This window comes from Hypomesus transpacificus, chromosome 26, assembly GCF_021917145.1.
Source record: "Hypomesus transpacificus isolate Combined female chromosome 26, fHypTra1, whole genome shotgun sequence".
NCBI classification, from domain to species: domain Eukaryota; kingdom Metazoa; phylum Chordata; class Actinopteri; order Osmeriformes; family Osmeridae; genus Hypomesus; species Hypomesus transpacificus.
This window is the reverse complement of record NC_061085.1, coordinates 7,681,415-7,701,166: the sequence shown is the minus strand read 5'-3', so window position 1 is coordinate 7,701,166 and position 19,752 is coordinate 7,681,415. Positions and strand designations below refer to the sequence as shown.

General features: G+C 42.9%; 1 pseudogene; it reads left to right on the top strand.

Annotated features, from left to right (window-relative positions):
- The first annotated feature begins 3,003 nt into the window (after positions 1 to 3,003).
- LOC124487266 lies at positions 3,004 to 12,170 on the top strand (annotated as a pseudogene).
- Positions 12,171 to 19,752: the final 7,582 nt, after the last annotated feature.

The window sequence follows — 19,752 nt, the reverse complement described above, 5'->3', positions numbered from 1 at the left end:
TTTAGTGTTCACTGACTATGCATATATAATATATTTAAATATTTAAAAATATATATTCCCCGAGGAGTATGCCAGGGGCGTGTCCAGACATTTTTGATAGGGGTGCCACAAGGGGTGGCCTGCCTCTGACTGGGCATATAGCCAATCATATTTTAAGATATTGGGGTGGCCAATCAGATTTCAGGGGTGGCCCGTGCCACCCTAGGCCACTCCCTGAACATGCCACTGGAGCATGCCCCGGACCCCCGAGGGTACGAGGGGGTTCCGATCCTTGTCACCTTTTTCATCCCTGATGAGTTTGCACCGCTGTTAATAAATAACAAGGATTGAAAGTACTGAGCACTGCATACAAAAAACAAAGAAAGATCAGACATCACGTAATATACATTTGGATGATTCTGTTTTGCAAGCAAATAAGCTCTGATATATTGAAATTGAAAATGGGAAACGTTTAATGATTTCAAATATCTGTTGCTATTACAACAATATGTTTATTTTCTGATATATATAGTTATATGTATATTTCATATTCTAAATCCCCTTAGTATTAGTTAGACTTGTACCTTCAGTATAGTTAGACCACATATTTAAGTTTTAAGATTTCTAAATGTTTAATGTTTGCACCTTCCTGCCAAAGTAAATTCCTTGTCTGTGCAACATTTAATGGCGATTAAAACCCATTCTGATTCTGGGGTAATAGTTTGTAAAAGACCCAGAGAAACATAAATATCCGACAAGGCAAAATCCCGGACAATTTTGGAATCCCTGCCGGATGCATTTTTAGGTTTCTAAAAGAGGACATGTCCGGGTAAAAGAGGACATCTGGTCACCTTATTTAATTGGCCCTTTCTTCTTGCATTTCTCATCTTAGGTGTAACGATAGTCACGCGTATGTGCATGCACTGAAAGATGAATTATTATTCAATATTATATTATATATTATATCAAATAACGTGAGGGAATAGATCATGCAAGTTAAAATTAACCCAATGATTCCTTGAAATATTATGAACAGTACTGGATATTTGTTATTGGTTTTAGTAAGAGTTTAATGGGCTTACACATGAAACAAAACATACAATCAGTCAGATGGAAAGAGCGGGAAGCAGCGGCCGGAGAACAAGCCTTTGTCTAATAACCTGGAAGTTTCTGTCAAACACTCCATTTATAAAACTGAAGAGTCTCTGGCATTTATTACTTTAGAATTGGTGGAGAATGTCACAACCTCAGCTCTTTCAATAAAAGAGTGTGTCTATTCACATACATGTGTCTGTGCTATGATTGGTGTAGTGAGTTTTTGAGGGTGCGTGCACAAGTGCAAGAATTGTGCGAGCCCAAACATCTTCAGTACAGTCTCAGAGGCCTGGGATGGAGTCAAATTCCCAGCTTGAATTATTATCTCAGTTCGTCCCAGGTCAGAACCCATCTCTTTTCACAACCAGATATAAAAATTAAATAAAACACTCACTAAGCAGTCCTCATTTTGTATAATCTGATTCTTGCAGGCCACATTTAAATGCAGTTGTTCAGTGTCACCACAAGGTGACAGGCATGCTCTCCTATGTTGTCTTATAGACATTACTTCCACAGTAGCCTCCCTACACCGGATGTCCTCATAGCTCCAAAAGACAGTTTGATAACAGTCCTCATAGTGCACAAGAGTATGGTTACATCACGTTTTCTGCTAATTTAATTAATTTGTGGCTGCCTTGAAAGGATGACTTCCAACAACTCACTAAGCTGACTGGTTGTCAGGGGCGGTTTTAGGCACGGGCAAACCGGGCAGCAGGCCCGGGGGGGGGGGGGGGGGGGGGGGGGGGGGGGGGGGGGGGGGGGGGGGGGGGGGGGGGGGGGGGGGGGGGGGGGTCAAGTGATAAACTCGCCCTGGGCACACAATATGCTAGGACCTCCACTGCTGGTTGTGTGTTTGTGTGGACATGCTTTATTACATGTCAATTTTGGTTTCTGTTATTGTTGGAAATTAGCCTGGCTTCCAGCCCAATTTAGCCCCGCCCACCAAATCATTTGGTCGGGAAGTTCTCGGAGGGGCTGGTATTGGGGACAAACGATATAAAACCAGGATCTGGGCGGACCAATGAAATGGTCAGGGCGGGCTTTATACGATTATGGACAGATGATCAACAGTAACTTAATCACCCACGTCACAAAAGAGCGCTTGGGTTGAATTCGTTTTCAACAAACAACATATTACGCTGCTCTGATTGTTTGTAGGTCTATCCAATTGAGCGAAGAGGCATTTGTTTTACGAGTTCGGTTGAAACACGGCCCATAGTCACAGCCCAATAACAGGTTACATCTTAAACTTTTCTGACAGTTATGCAATCACCAGACACATCTTCTGTAGCTATTTAGCTGATTGCGAACTAATCAACTCAAAAAAGTAACTTTGATCATTTTACTGATAATGTGACAATCCTGTTTTTAGGGTCAGAAATGCGCAGAAAGCAATGTTGACCAGTGGGTGACTGGAGAAAGACCCTCATAGAAAAAACAGGTTTCTTTGTAACATTAAAGAACCAAATATAATCGGCAAACATGCTGTTTATGAATCATCGCATCAGTATGAGCAGCATGTCTACCGAGTTTTAAGTCTATTGGACCCATGGTTCATGAGATTATTTTTCAAATATAGTTCCAAACACAGAATGTGTGACAACCGCCAGCATTGTTATTTCATCCATGAAAATGAGTTGGACAAAAGGTCAAACGATTAGATTTTTTCATGTAATCATGTAGCATTGAGTATTTAAAAGACCCAAATAAAGATTGAGAGGGTTATGGTTGAAGTCCAGAAACAGGACATTAGAGTGTGTATAATACATAATGTGTTAGACATTATATATTGGGATACACGCTACGGAGTGTCATGTTCTAACTTGTCCTGTTTTATGTATTACAGGGAAGCTGACAGTAATTTAAGATTCCTATATGTTTATTGTATGCACCTTCCTGCCAAAGCAAATTCCTTGTCTGTGTAACGGCGATAGGTGGTGGACTCAAAAGCACGACTCAGAATATTCACAAAAAGGTTTTACTGGATACAGAAGTCAAGGCAGAGACTGACATGAGGTACAAAGACAAACTAGCAAAGAGATATTGAAACACAGGGGCTAAATACACTGGGGCTAGATTGAAAACAGGTGCTGTCAATCAGGGCTGGAGCGGTCAATCACAGGCAGGGTAGGAGACACTGAAACGAGAGGAGAGGTGAGTACACAAAAAAAACCAAGACATGACCTAGGGATTACGGCGGGATGTGACAGTCTGTGCAAATTTTCAAGGCGAATAAATCTCTTTCTGATTCTGATTAATAGTCTATTGCGCAACAATAAGCCTATTATATTTCGGTAGAGCTTTAATTTGTACTTTTGAGATATTCTGACATTTTGAATTTGATTGTGATTAAGAGTGTGAATAGGCTACCTCGCACAAGGAATGGCGGACGGCAATGTGAACAACAGCAAGTAACTTTCAGTGTGAGATAAAGTGAGAGGAACAGATGGATGGAAGCACATATTTTTTAGACAAATTGTGAGATGGATGAGATGATGAACCAAGTAGATTACATTAACATTCAGTCATTTAGCAGATGATCTTATCCAGAGCGACTTACCGTAAGCACAGGGACATTTCCCCTGAGGTAAGTAGGTTGAAGTGCCTTGCCCAAGGACACAACGTCATTTGGCACGGCCATTAGTTATACCTGATGAAAAACAAAAGCTGGCATGGATGCAGAGATCATAAAGGACGGCTTCCATGAAAAACAACAAGGTGCGTGTTCCTGTTCTAACTTGTAACTTTTCTTTGGTATTCCTTACAGATATAAACATGTTGCACCAGGGGTGGGCTTCACCAAATTCTTAAAAGTCTAACTGTTACATTAATTTAGTTCACTTTCATACTGGAAAACTACTCCTCTCCTGATACGTGTACCTCTTTCTATCTTTGTGAAGCATTCACTTGAAATCTCAGATAACATACCACTCTGAGTATTTGAACCATGACCTCCAAAGTGGTAGTTGCGCTCGTAATGTTATACCTGTCAGGATTTACCTGTGGGATCCGACTTGATGGCAATGGGTACACAGATATTCTAATAGCTATCAACCCCTCTGTGACTGAAGACCCTTTGCTCCTTGAACGAATCAAGGTAAGATGGAAATGAATATTCTAATAAAACATTACAAAATAAATTGATTTGAGTCTGGATCTACTTTAAGTGTAAGGCTGGGTGTCACCCTGCCCCCACCGCTCATATGCAAAAAAAAAATGTTTCTTTTTAACCTTACTTACTTACTACAATTCCATTGGTATTGCCATTATACACTGTTCAGTTTCCCATCTTTCTTCAAACATAGGGGAAATCATTTTGGTTGCTTTAGCCAATATTAAACCCCTACTTAAACATGGAGTTTAGTTGAATCCCTTGACTTTGGCATGACATACTGACAAACATTCATTCATTTTTTTAGGAAATGGTGTCTGACGCCTCCTCGTATTTATTTGAAGTGATGAACAACAAATTGTACTTCAAGGATGTGACGATATTAGTACCCCCAAAGTGGACGGGAGAGTATTCCAGAGCAAATACTGAAACATATGAAAAGGTAAACTGTCATTTTTTATTACAATGAAATATTTAATCATCACATAAATAATGGATAATGAACAAGCATCTGTGTGCTTTGTGTTTATATTGTTCACTCTGTATTAGATTTATTCTCAAAGTGCTTATACTTTTTTTGAAAGGCCAACATCATAATAGATAAGCAAAACAATTATAATAGGAATGAACCTTACACCATTCGGTATGGGGAATGTGGAACTGAGGGTCGCTATATCCATCTGACATCTGATTTCCTGAAAGGTGATGAATTCATTCGATTCTATGGACCCAGAGGTACTGTATGCTTTTCCTTCAGTGATTGTACCTTAAATAATATGAATGATAAATAAACTTTAACTGGTGTTTCTAGGTAGGGTCCTTGTACATGAATGGGCACATCTAAGATGGGGTGTTTATGATGAATATGATGAGAGAAAACCCTTCTATACAGCCGATGGAAAACTGGATAACCTTTAACTGGTGTTTCTAGGTAAGGTCCTTGTACATGAATGGGCACATCTAAAATGGGGTGTTTATGATGAATATGATGAGAGAAAACCCTTCTATACAGACAATGGAAAACTGGAGGCTACAAGGTAATTTGTCAAGAAAATTCAAATATTATGATTAAAGACATACAAACTACAGTAAGGAACGATCATTAGAATATTGATTAAGGCATCTAAATATTGATCTATTTAGTTCATAGTTGAGTTTATTTAGTTTACCTAGCAAATTTTTGCTAGAGTTTAAAAGGATTCAAACCAAAAGATCCCATCACCTCCCTTCAAAGCCACTCCTTCAAAACACATGAATGTGCTGCCTGACTACTGCCTGGAGATAGTCAGGAAGACAAAGTAGCCCATGCAATTTGGTCCGAATGCCGTCCAATCATTAGTGCCGATCTGACCTTAATGATTGGTCGTGTTTATTACAGTCCTGTGACACCCACAGATATCGGAATGAATTTAAATTTTGCTGTCAAACCTTTAGATTTTGTGGTTGCTATCAGGATGAGAAGTTATTTCAGCAAATAGGACAAAAAGTGGTTCTCAACATTGCCCACTTTGCCTTAAATGTTTTGACATCGTCACGGTACATCATTTTCCTTGTATTTATTTGTTACCTCTATTTTAAAGCCCTAGATTACTTAATAAACAAGTTTCTACAATGAATGTCTAGATGTTCTAAGGATATTCAAGGACTGTGGCGATCCACCTCCGGATTCACGTGCACACCGACCATTATCAACGGGAAGGCGAACGACTGTAAATTCTTGCTGCTTAAACCTCAAACGGCCAAAGCATCCGTTATGTATCTTCAGAGTATTGACTCAGTGGGTACAATCTATCTGATGAATTTCAAATCCAGGTTGTCCAGTATATGAATGCTGTTTCTTATACCGCTGTTTGTATGTTCATTGATGTGTCTGTATTTTTCTAACTACATTCCTTACCGTTATAGATTGAATCAAGAATGCATTGTAATTTACCTTTCTAATTTTAATCAGCAAAAGACTCCTAATTTGTAATTGTTGTCTCTACCCAGGTAGTCCAGTTCTGCAATAAAGAAAATCACAACAGTAAGGCCCCAAACATGCAGAACAGGATGTGTGGTGGCCGAAGTGTACAGGAAGTTATATTTTCTTCCAGTGTGGAAGATATCCCTTCTAGTTCTTTTCCATCACCCAGACCAGAACCCACATTCTCAGTGGTGCAAAGACAACAAAGAGTAGTTTGTCTCGTTCTAGATGTTTCAGAAAGCATGAAGGTACAGTATGTTGACGTTTTATTACAGTAATTATGTTTTTATTGTGCAGAGACAGAAGTCATTTAAATGTATACACAAATGTATTTTTTTCTTAGGGCCAGAGAATTGTAAGACAACGTCAAGCTGCCTCACTTTTCTTGAAGCAAATTATTGAAGACCAATCCTATGCTGGGATTGTCACCTTTCACTCAACTGCCTCAGTCCTAAAACCACTGACCTTGATTGATAATTTGGAGAGCAGAGAATAGGTAGCACAGAAATATGTCTAGGGCTTAATAAAGGATTAGAGGTAATTGAACCAAAGAAGAATAGATCAATTTAATGCAATATAATATCTGACTAGATTGCATCAGTGAACGATTACTTTTTATTTCAGGTTCTCAAAACACTTGATGGGTTTTCAAATGGAAAAGAAATTATTTTCTTGACTGATGGAGAGTCTACGAGTCCAATAGATTGCGTAAATGATGCCATCACAAGTGGTGCTACAGTACACACAATTAGTTTAGGACCCAAGGGAGATCCACGTATGAAGGAGATGTCTGAAAAAACAGGTGAGGTATAGAGCATCCTTTGAAAGGAATGTATAAGCATGCAGCCATGTCCATCCTTTTGATTGCACTATGGATATAATTTTGATGATCATTTGATCCTTCTTTCTTCATTACAATTTGTAGGCAGTAAATTCTTCTATGCAGGAGATACTTTGAATTCCAATGAGCTTGTGGATGTCTTTGCCTCACTAACAACTTCTGATGGAGATCTGACACAACAGACAATCCAGGTCAGATGACTGTAGTCGCCATGATGATACGTAAACATTCATCTGCTTCTCATTTAGTGCTCTGTTTTCACTATCTGCCATTTCTACCCAACAGCTTGAAAGCCTTGGATTTACTGTGAGTGGGTCCGGCTTGTTCAGTGGGACTGTGTCAATTGACAAGACAGTTGGCAACAACACAGCTTTTCTAATCCTCTATGAACTCAGTCCACCACCAACCATCCTTGTAGAAAGCCCCTCTGGACAGAAATATAATACATTTAAACCTGATCCTCAAGGAAAATCTCTCACCCTGAATATTCCAGGAACAGCAGAGGTGTGTGTTTACTTTAATTATTTTGCAAACTTCATGGAATATATTTGTACTTGCAGACACATACATGCAAATTTCAACAATTACTTTGACCTGTTTACATACAGAAAGAATGAGTTATGGTTGCGGTTGTGGTTAGTTATGGTTGTTTCAGATTTTTGTGAAAAAAAACATTTTTGCAAGGTGAAGAGTATCGCCAACATAATACACTTTGTCACGTGACTAGTGCCGTGCCGTCTGTTATGTTTCATCTCCTATTCAATCCCAGAAAGGAACATGGACGTACCACATTACCAACAAGGGACAAGCACAGACTATGTCAATAACAGCGACCAGTCGTGCGGTCAGTGCAGATGTGCCGCCTGTTACAGTGAAGACCCACATGAACCAACTGTCCAGTAACGGTGCCAAACCCATGGTGGTTTTTGCTGCGGTCAGCCAGAATGGACTTCCTGTCATACTGGCAGATGTGAGAGCTACTATGGAGTCTGATGCTGGAGACAAAGAAGAGCTGGATTTACTAGATAATGGAGCAGGTGAGTTAGAAAAGAGTTACATATCGCTTTTTTGTCTCTCAAAGTTAGAGATCAAAATACCCCAAGATCACTCTTTTTCAGATATCTCCAAGCGCGCAGTTTTGCCTCTAAACATTTGCCTAGTTACCCGATGCCGCCGAATAAAGACTCATCAAATGACCTATTAAATTTGAATCCATGGAACAGGTGTCTAATCTCTAAGACGGATAATATAATACACAATATTGATCCAACACACATTTAAATATATGAAGCCTGGGAAATAGACCTGGAAATTGTAATCCTGGATGGTGTCTGGGCTAAATGCATCTCCAGCATACACTTCTATATGTCTAATATGTAGAAGTCAGGTGGCTGAGCGGTGAGCGAATTGGGCTAGTAATTTGAAGGTTGCCGGTTCGATTCCGGCCATCCGATGATGTTGTGTCTGTGGGCAAGGCACTTCACCTTACTTGCCTCGGGGGGAATGTCCCTATACCTACTGTAAGTCATTCTGGATAAGAGTCTCTGCTAAATGACTAAATGTAAATGCATAGACATGGACTGATAATTCAAGGTATTTCACAGAGTACATTACTCCAATGACAGGCTTTCTAAAATATATATATGTGTATATACAGTGCCCTCCAAAAGTATTGGAACAGTGAGGCGAATTCCTTTATTTTTGCTGTAGACTTAAAACATTTGGGCTTGACATCAAATAATGAACGTGAGACCAGAGATCAACGTTTCAGCTTTTATTTCCAGGTATTTACATCAGGATCTGATGCACAACTAAGAAAATATCACATTTTGTTTGAATCCACCCATTTGTCATGTGAGCAAAAGTATTGGAACAGATATACTTAAAACATATTTAAGTGAATAAGACTTAATATTTAGTTGCAAATCCTTTGCTTTCAATAACTGCAGCAAGTCTGTGACCCATTGACGTCACCAAACTTTTGCATTCTTCCTTTTTGATGCTTTCCCAGGCTTTCACTGCAGCCTCTTTCAGTTGTTGTTTGTTTTGTGGGGTTCCTCCCTTCAGTCTCCTCTTAAGCAGGTAAAATGCATGCTCTATAGGGTTTAAGTCTGGAGATTGACTTGGCCAGTCTAATACCTTCCATTTCTTGCCCCTGATGAACTCCTTTGTTTTGGCAGTGTGTTTTGGGTCGTTATCTTGCTGCATGATGAAGGCTCTGCCAATCAGTTTGGTTGCATCTTTCCTTAAATTGGCAGACAAAATGTTTCTGTAGACTTCCGAGTTCATTTTGCTGCTGCCATCATGTGTTACATCCTCAATGAAGATTAATGAGCCCGTCCTAGAAGAAGCCATGCAAGCCCAAGCCATGACATTACCTCCACCGTGTTTCACAGATGAGCTTGTGTGTTTGGGATCATGAGCAGTTCCTTTCTTTCTCCAAACTTTAGCCTTTCCATCAGTTTGGTAAAAGTTAATCTTTGTCTCATCAGTCCATAAAACTTTGTCCCAGAATTTTTGAGGTTCATCTCTGTACTTTTTGGCAAATTCCAGCCTGGCCTTCCTATTCTTCTTGCTAATGAGTGGTTTGCATCTTCTGGTGTAGCCCTTGTACTTTTGTTCATGAAGTCTTCTGCGAACAGTAGATAGTGATACCTTCACTCCTGCCATCTGGAGGTTGTTGCTGATCTCACTAACAGTTGTTTTAGGGTCTTTCTTTACAGCTCTCACAATGTTTCTGTCATCAACTGCTGATGTTTTCCTTGGTCTACCTGTTCGACGTCTGTTACTTAGTACACCAGTAGTTTTCTTCTTCTTCAGGACATTCCAAATGGTTGTACTGGCTATGGCCAATGTTTCTGCAATGGCTCTGATTGATTTTCCATCTTCTCTAAGACTCACAATTGCTTGTTTTTCACCCAAAGACAGCGCTCCGGTTTTCATGTTGTTTTCACCTCTGAATACAGTCTGCATAGACAAAACCTATCTTACCCAATCTGAACCTGAGTGTAGACATTCAGTGGTATTTATTGATTGAATAATGTATGTAATAGGACACACCTGGGCAACAAAACACACCTGTCAGTCATATGTTCCAATACTTTTGCTCACGTGACAAATGGGTGGGTTCGAACAAAAAGGTGATATTTTCTAATTTGTGCATCAGATCCTGATGTAAATACCTGGAAATAAAAGCTGAAACGTTGATCTCTGGTTTCACATTCATCGTTTGATGTCAAGCCCAAATGTTTTCAGTCTACAGCAAAAATAAAGGAATTGGCCTCACTGTTCCAATACTTTTGGAGGGCACTGTATATATATTCACCCTATCCGTCCCAGATGTGAAAACGGTGTCATTGGGTCACATGTCTGGTCATGTCCCTCTGTAGTTGAATTCTGGTCCTCCATATTTGATTGCCTTGCAATTCTATGCAACACATCCCTCAAACCCCACCGACTCACTGCTATATTTGTATATAGGGTATATGGGGAGAGTACTAATCTGGGACTATGTTTTGAGTTTGTGCGTTTGTATTTGTATGTAAGTATCCTTACTTCTGTATAATTGAAAACCCTCAAAAGAAGTTATAAAAAAGAAAAGAGCTACATATCCCCAAAAATAAAGAATATGTCATTTTGTCATTGCCTTCATAATTGATCACACAAATCTTTTTTTAAGGTGCCGATGCTTTCAGAAATGATGGCATCTATTCCAGATACTTTACACGAATGAAAGGTGGGAAATACAACTTGAAAGTAAGAGTACAGAACGGAAATGGAAAAGCTAGATTCTCCCTCAGGAGACACAGTGGTGCCATGTACATACCTGGATATGTGGTTGATGGTAAGGCTCCATTCTACACATTACGTTTGGACACTATGGATTTGTGTGTGAATTCATGTGAAGGACTGCGCCCTCTAAAGTCCAATGTTGCCAACAAAATCAAATGTATCATAGATCTCACTGATTTCCTTCTTCAGTTAATTGTTTGATGACTGTCCCTTCAGGAAAGCTGGAGCTCAATCCACCAAAGCCCCCTGTTGGTGAGGAGGACCTAGTGGCAGATGTTGGCATCTTCAGCAGGACAGCCATAGGGGAGAGCTTCACTGTGAATCTGTCCCCTGGTGTTCCTACTGCGACAAAATTCCCCCCCAACAAAATCACAGACCTGAACGCAGAGTTGGTGAAGGACAGAGTGCTGCTCACCTGGACTGCACCTGGGGAAGACTTGGACCAGGGAACAGGTCAGAACAAATGTGTACTCCTACGACATGGCTTCTATTTCGGATGCTTTGCCTAAACAGAAGTGACTGTACGTCACAAGTAGCTGACGTGTGATTTCTTCTCAGCGCGTGAATACGAGATCCGCTACAGTGAGGATCCTGATGTGCTCAGATCCAACTTCAGCAACGCTCATCTAGTCAACTCATCTAACCTGCTACCAAATGAATCTGGATCCTCAGAACAGCTCTCCTTTACTCCCACCAATGGAACAATGAGAAACGGCAACACTCTGTTCTTTGCAGTTAAAGCAGTTGACAAGGATACGCTTTCCTCTGAAACCTCCAACCTTGCTCAAGTGACCAAGCTCATTGACAATGGTGTAAACATTGTTACGTCCCCCAGTCCTGTCATGTGTTCTGTGTGTGTGTTTGTTTCGGCTCTCTGTGTCTTTTCTGTACAGGGGGCGCAAATCACCCTCATTGCCACTCATCACTGACTCCTCCCTGCCATTGTAATATCCAGCTGGTTTCTGTTCCCAGAGTCTGTAAATGACATTACATATTATAAAATAGGATGATTCTGTTTTGCAAGCAAATAAGGTCTGGTATATTGTAAAAAGATTCTGATGAAACCACCAATGTCCATTCACAAATATTGATAAATTCCTGAACATTAATATACACACTTACAACACCTTTATGGACCTTTCTTCTGGCATTTATTAGTCTCATTTTACGTGGAATGATGATCACGCGTGTGTGCATGCACTGTAAGGCTTGGGCCATGCATAATGTTAAAATGGCTCCGATTATGCAACTTAATGTTTTGAAAGAATTTCCAATAGCTTCGCTTCATCTGCATTGCAACGTTTTTACACAGGCCAATTCTAAATCTGGGTTTCTTTCAAAAACTCAATTTATAAAACTGAAGAGCCTGTGGTATTTACTACTTTAGATGGTGGAGATTGTCACAATGTCAACTCTTATAATTAAAAACAAATTGTTTAATGTGTCTTTTCACATAAATTTGTCTGTGCTGTGATTAGTGCAGTGAGTTTCTGAGGTTGTGTGTGCGTGTGCAAGAGTTTGTGGAGCCCAAACATCTTCAGTACAGTCTCAGAGGCCTAGGATGGTGTCAAATTCCCAGCCTGAAGTATTGTCTCAGTCCGTTCCTGGTCAGAACCCATCTCTTTTCACAAACAGATATTTTAATAATTAACGATGACATCCTCACTCAGCAATCATCAATTAGTATTTTCAGACTTGCAGGCCACATTTAAATGCAGTTATGCAGTGTCACCACAAGGTGACAGGCATGCTCTTCTGTGTTGTCTTCTATACTTCACTCATAGTTCCAAAAGACTGTTTAATGACAGTCCTCATAGTGCAGTGTATGGTTGCATCATGTTTTCGGCTCCTTTCATTAATTTGTGGCTGGCTTACAGGATCGACTTGAAAGGAAATACTTCCTTGCAATGTTAACCTCGTCCAGAGAAGAGATCACTTTAGCTGATTGCATTTTTTTAAAACCTGAACAAATCATCTCGAAAATGTAACCTTGGTCATCTAACTGATAATGTGATAATCCTGTTCTTTGCGCCAGAAAGCAATCTTTACCAGTGGTGGATGCCTGGTGAAAGACATCCCTAAATGAAATCTGATAATCAAAGATAATCTGCAAACGTGCTGTTTGCTTATGAATCATCGCAAGGACCCATCACTCAGCCACCACCCCCCAACACACACACACACACACCTATCTGCCTGGCTCCATCCATCTGGAAAATCTCCCCTACTGACTCACAGCAAGGCCTGCACAAACATTCCCTCACAAGGAATCGGGCTAGTAATCAGAAGGTTGCCAGTTCGATTCCCGGCTGTGCCAAATGACGTTGTGTCCTTGGGCAAGGCACTTCACCCTACTTGCCTCGGGGGTAATGTCCCTGTACTTACTGTGAGTCGCTCTGGATAAGAGCGTCTGCTGAATGACTAAATGTAAATGTAAATAACATGACAATACCTGACTGGATGATAACACGTGGGCGAGTTGTTTTTGAAGAAAATAAGAGAGAATGAAATATTGACCGGAAATATGGGGCCTTTCATGTGAACAGCCTGTCTTGGCACTAGCCTGCTCCTGGGATTCATGGGAAAGATTTAACAGCTTGACATTGCAAATCCTGCATTGATCGCAAGGTATTAATCGGTGCAGCAATCGCGGGTGTGGGTTTAGCCCCTGGCATTGACTCCTGTTGACTCTGAAGACCTTACATGTGGGTCAGAGGTCAGAGAAAGGCGGGTTCACTCGAAAACATGCCCCGCAAAGGAAATGAGAAAATCCTCCTTTCCTGGCAAAAAAAAGACTGATCTTTGGAGCCTCTCCCTTGAAAACCAGTGTAAACAGAGAAAAGAAAAACTCTCTGTTTGGTTGCCTGGCTCGGATGCACTGGCTGTTGGCTGAATGGATTTCGGTTGGTTGTGGAATGTAAAGCCTCTTGCTAATCTTTCCTCTCTCCCTGATGGTCTGCTTGTAGGGAGATTGACATCAGCCCTCATGGATGTTTTCACAGTCTGGCCTGAGCAAACTCCACACGGGGAGGAGAGGGAGAGGAGAAGGTTTCAAAAATGGGGAGTGAGATTGGAGAATGGCGGCGAGCGGTCAGGCGAGGGGATGGAAGGAGAGAAAGTATTTCTGGTATCTGGGACGACTGTGAAGAAGAGTATTACCCAGAAGCCCCCGGGGTGCCTACCTCCCACAAAGCACTCTCTGCATCCGTCCCCTCTAGGCGTTCGACGGGGATTCCTCCCATCCTGACCTCATCGTTCCACCTCATCCTCGCTCCCTGTCCGGCCACGACACACACTCCTCTTTACACAGCTACCTCCCTTGCATAACTCTCCGTCCCCACGCCTGTACCCAATAAACAACTCACCGTAGACACACAAACACACACACACATATGGAGTGTACAGTGAGATACAGAGCCACACACGACTGGTGACGCACACAGAGGGAGGGAGCATCGCGGAACTCCGCCTCCGTTGTCGTTTGAGACGAATCGCGAACTAGGCGACTAGGTCACCCAAGCTCGTTGACAACAAACAGGATCCAAGTGGGCTGGTTGTGAACGTGGGACGCACATGCTCGCAACAGAGAGCTTTGACAACGACCACGAGCGGCAGATGAAAGGGCTCACGTATTTGCGAAGCGATGTCTACTGTAACGGGGCCTAGAAAGAAGGTCTCGTTAAAGCATGGGTCACAGAGCCTCTTTGTCTTTGGCTAATTGCACGAACAAAGTGCTGAATGGGGTTCTTTTCAGGAAAGACGCTCAAATAAGGGCCAGATTAGACGTTCACTTGGACACGGCAATAGGGTGTTGCCCTTACATTTGGAACATATATACTCAGATGAAGAAGTGAAAACAGTCCTCTGGACCAGGTAAATGTACTTGACTTGAGTCAGAAACTACAGAAGTCATCAGGAATGTTCTCGACACTGTGTGTGTGTGTGTGCGTGCGCTGGTAGACCCCCACTACTTGTCAGCAGCTTAGCTCAGAGGGTTTTCTCTTTATGAGGTGTCTTACTCCTTTAACACATTACTGGCAGTCTCCGACATTCCTTTGACCTCTGGAGACCAACCAGGACAGCAAAGCAATCATCGCTCGCATAATTTACATCATGTGCCGCATCAGTTTGGTTACGTGATGCCAAAGAGACTCTAGGAAAGACAGTTTTCTTCAGGCGAGTTCGTCCGGGGGCTTCAGGAAGCCTTTTTTTTTCGAGGCAGATCGATGCCGTTCCATCACATCAGGGCTGTTTGATCAGACAAAACAAACGACCTCAGCAGGAAAACCAACATACATGGGCGCCCTTGAGATGAAATGTGGACACGTTGAGGCTCTTCCTTCTGAGAACAGACAGGGACCCATAGGGTCGATGCATCCCATCCAATCTTCAGCAAAATGGGATTGATGACATGTACTGCCTTGAGACATTTTCGCCCACTCTCCCCCCCCTGCTCCCCCCAAACACACACACACGCGCCCACACACACTAACCGAAACCAGATGAGTTTTGATCCCTAACGTGCCGACGGGTTACCGTTCTATAATCAACACAACACTCCTATGGGAACCCAACAGCCCCCCCACACACGTTTGGTTGCATCACTCTTAGGGAACACTGTGGCCTATTTCTGCCCCTTTGTTCAGTTCCTTTAACTTCCCAGAGCTCCAAGCATCCACCGGGTAAAACAATGTACACTCTCACAACCCATCCCCAGGACAGCCAGGCATTCCAAGATCCCCCGCCCAAAGGTCCTCACCAGCAAGGAAACGACCGGAATGCTAAACAGAGAGAAATAGGGACGACGCTGGAGCTGTAAGTATTTGTGTGACGCAGGCTGGTTTGAAAGTCAGACCCCAAAACAAAATTGAGATTCCAGAATTGAGGTTTTCGGTGACTGTGGTCTGGGAGCGGAGTGTATTTGTTTGGGGTGAGGGGGGTTGTGGGGGGGGGGGGGTCGTGTTGGGAGTGGGCGCTAGGCCGCAGTAGAATGAGGTTCAGGGCAGAGTGGAGTAATGCAGCTACGGTTTCCACAGTACGACCAAAACAAAGCCCAGTCTGTTACCATGGAGCTGTTCTCCCTTGCCTGGTCTGATCTTGCTTGGTCTGGCAGGGTCTGGCCCCCCCCCCCCCCCATGTTGACGGATAATGAAGGTGGCTTGTGGTGTTAATCTGTGCAGATTTTAGAGAGCCTTGTGCACTTTAGAGTATTATCCTGCTATTATCCTGATATGAGGAGGAATTTCGGATTCAGGGCACATATTTGGAAACAATCATATCCAACAAACCAAACTGTCCTGTATGGTTCCATAACCAACAGATCGATTTCTTCTGGACTGGTGTCACTGTACAAAGACTGGTAAAGCCATAAAACATGACCAATTCGCCAAGGATTCATTAATTTATTGGTATGCATGTGTTTGTTCAAGTGCAAGCCTGTTCAGGCTTTCAAAGCCTCAGGAAGTCCACCGGGTGAGGAGGAGTGAGGCGTGCACCCAATGCTTCCACGCTCGCTCAAATGGCTCTTTACCATCTGGATGGTCTGGTTTGGATTTTGCCTTCACCAAAACATGTTATGGGCTCTCCGTCTCCGATCTCCGTCTCCCTCCTGCTGATTTGTCTCTCCAGTGGACCCCCCCCGCTCCGTCCCCCAACCTGACCGAGCCTGTCCTGCAGTTGACCCCAGTCGTCAGCTCTCCTCCCCGCTGTTCCACTGCGGCTTCACAGCCTCCTCGCGCCTCGGTGCAGCCCCTGAGTTAGCTGGCAAACCTTCGCTCCGGCTCGGCTCTGTGGTCACCCCTCCCGAGGTGTCTTCGTGCAACACACACACGTCAACACAATCCATGTGTTCGGTTGCTCATCTTATACGCCCCTCTTGGAACTCGTTTGTAGCCTGTGTTGAGGGACACCCATCTCCAGACAATACAGATCAATGTCCCCAGAAACCGACACGGACCGGTGGCGCGCCAAGCCGTGGCCATTCAGGAATGAGTCTGAGCTCAGGCGACTGTGTTTTTAAATTTCAATCTAATCCTCGGGGTGGGGTTGGCGGAGGGTTTTGCCCACATCTTTATATCAGCCCAGCACGCGAATCCCCCCTTCCCCACCCACCCCCACCCAACCGCTTATCGCTTCCCCAGCTTAGCATCAACGACAATATGTGGGACGGATCACAATCTTATGACCCACTCCCCTCGCACCCACCTTCCCCTTCTCTAACCAGGACTCCTTAATCCAGTCAAAATAGTATTTACGTGCGTCCAGACCAAGAACAAAGATGTTTTTCTGTTATCGAAGAAGTTATCAGATCATTCTGGGATGTGTTTGTGCTTTTAAAAGTCCACTTAATTGCCGAAGTCTCAACACCATTCACCCTACATGTTTACCTTTCCCAACTCAGTGGGTAAGAGAGTGGTCGACATTAGCAGACAGTGTACATTGGATTTACACTGTACAGACCACCACTAAAAGCATTTTTTTGGTCTGGCCTCTCTCAGATCCAAAAGTGAACCCTTAAAAATGCCTGTGGAATGTAGTTTATTCAGCAAAGAGTGTTTTCGGTTCAGAAGAAACTTGATATGTGGTGCTAAAAGAACTGTTTACATGTTTGGAGAGAAGGGATGGTGGGAATGGTGGGAGGGGGCGGGGGGGGCCGTGAAAATAATCGATGAGAGAATCCATAGTAGACAAAGTTCTCAGGCAGCCCATTAACAGCAAGTGAGCCATTTAAAACCAATACACTGCTGAATGAGGCCGAGCTGGGTCTCTCGTTAGCTTTCGCTGCTGGGAAATATTTGATCCAGTGCCAAAGTATTCCAAAGACAGTTGGGAACTGGGAAATCCGACCATTCTTTAACTTCTATTTCAGATATAAGGGTAAAATGAAGGAAAACGGACGTAACATTTAAAATAGCTTTAATCATCTGTTCAAGAAGCTTGCACATTTGCATATTGCATACAATTATTAACATCAATGCAAATATCAATCTTTAGATGTACATCTATGCATTCAAAACAAAACAATAAAGACTTGTCTTGGCAAAATATTGCATTTGAAACAATAAACAATGCCATGAGGAAATGTTTCACTCATACAAGCAAACTGTGTGAACTGGTCCAGTGCATTTCAGTCAGTCTCAATGGCTTGTCTTCCAGTCCTTTCTGCTCACTGTGGATCAAGTTTAGTTGGGGGCCAGTTCGGACCAAACAGTGGGGGGGCCTGTTGCTCTGCACTTCCATCTCTTTGAACAGGGAATTGGAATAAGAACAAAACAAAGTTAAAGTCACGGTGGAAAACAAAGGGGAAAACCTATCGTTTAAAAAGGCTCCATTCTATCCCGAGCTGTCAGGTGCTTGGCGACCCTCCTATGCCAACGCCCGCCAAAACGCAGAGGAAACAGCAGGAGGCTGGAGGCAGACGCCTTATTCAACGCGTCGCTGTGTGCCTCCTTCTATGACACCCCTATTTCAACCTCTCAAAGCCCGGAACACCCAATTAGCCAGTCCCCCGAAACCACTTCAACGCGGCCCCAGCATTCGACAAGAGAGGCCGAAAGCTTCTTTGTGATACCTCAGATGACTATAACAGGGGAACTTGCTCTGGAATCCTGACAATCACACAGTGGGAAAATGAGAATATGCTCAGGTTAATCTGCCCCAATAGCATGACATTGCGACCAAGCAATGCTCTATTATCCTACGGTTTAGTTTGGATGGCCAAATGTATTTCCGCCCCTTATAGACTAATGTGTAAACAAGTGTAATTACTGAGCATTCAGAACGGTAGTCTTAACCATGTTCTACTAGTTCAAAGGATGTGAGCAGTTTACAATGTTCTTGCGCTATATTGCGTTTCTATTTTCCTGCCAGTGGGAAACATTGTCGAGGCCATTACCATGGTAACTGACTGAATATTGGTTACTCTGCAATTATTTCTGTGTTTGCCTGGTGCCCAGAATAGATGATGCAAGTGGAGTACCTGCATCCAAGCCAAACCCGATAGTATGCTAAACCCCTCGGATTAGGTTTTACCATTGCATTTGCACAGCGACCTCAAGCGCAATGTGAGTGATCAATTGTCAGCCTCCCTCTCCTTGTCCAGAAGGGAGCATACAGGCTACTGCACATTGATTTGTTCAATTGTATCTCAGTCAGCGACGTTTAGTGTCTAGTTCACTCAGTTTGTGAGTTGAAGATCTCATTTGTCAAGGACAATGATCCCTTCCAGAAGGTGGGTCAAGTCTCTTCTAAATACGCTCATTTGGACGGAAAACCACACAGAGTACATAGGTAACACCACACACTTTGGCCTGTCTTATTGCCAGCCAACACATCTGGGATAGAAAAGAAATGTAGCTTTACATGACAACATGGCTGCACTGGGCGTCACGGAACATTCTTCTAAACCGCAAAAAGGTCTTTATTTCATTCACTGGCATGCACATTCTGACGCTCGCCATGGTTGACCAAGCACAACTAGAACAAGGGATAGGGAAAGATCTCAATGTTGCAGTTATCGGTCACTCGGACCGAACATTCTGAAACCCCTTCTGCCTTCTTTCCCAAGACTATTCCATGAGCATTGTTCCCTCTGTACCACTCTTAAAATACAGTTTGTTTGTGTGTGCTGGCACTGTAAGTGCTTTTTCCAGCATGTCATCGTGGTGGTGGAAAACAGGAGGCGAAAAGGAGGAAGTGTCAGAGGAAAAGTGCCACGGCGCAGTTTAGCAAGTAGAGGAGGAGCAGGGGGGGAGGAGGAGAATGAAGACTGCAGGGAAAAGGGAGGAGGAGGTGGAGGAGGCGGGGAGGCTGAAGTGAGAACTCATCTGAAACCCATTAAGAAACTAATGATAGCTGTGCTGAGCAGCACACGGACGAGCTAAAAGAGGAGAACCGACACTATAAGCCTGGGGAAAGTACAAACTCAAAATGATGCTATTATTATTCTCCTGGCCTGATCTGAAAAATGTG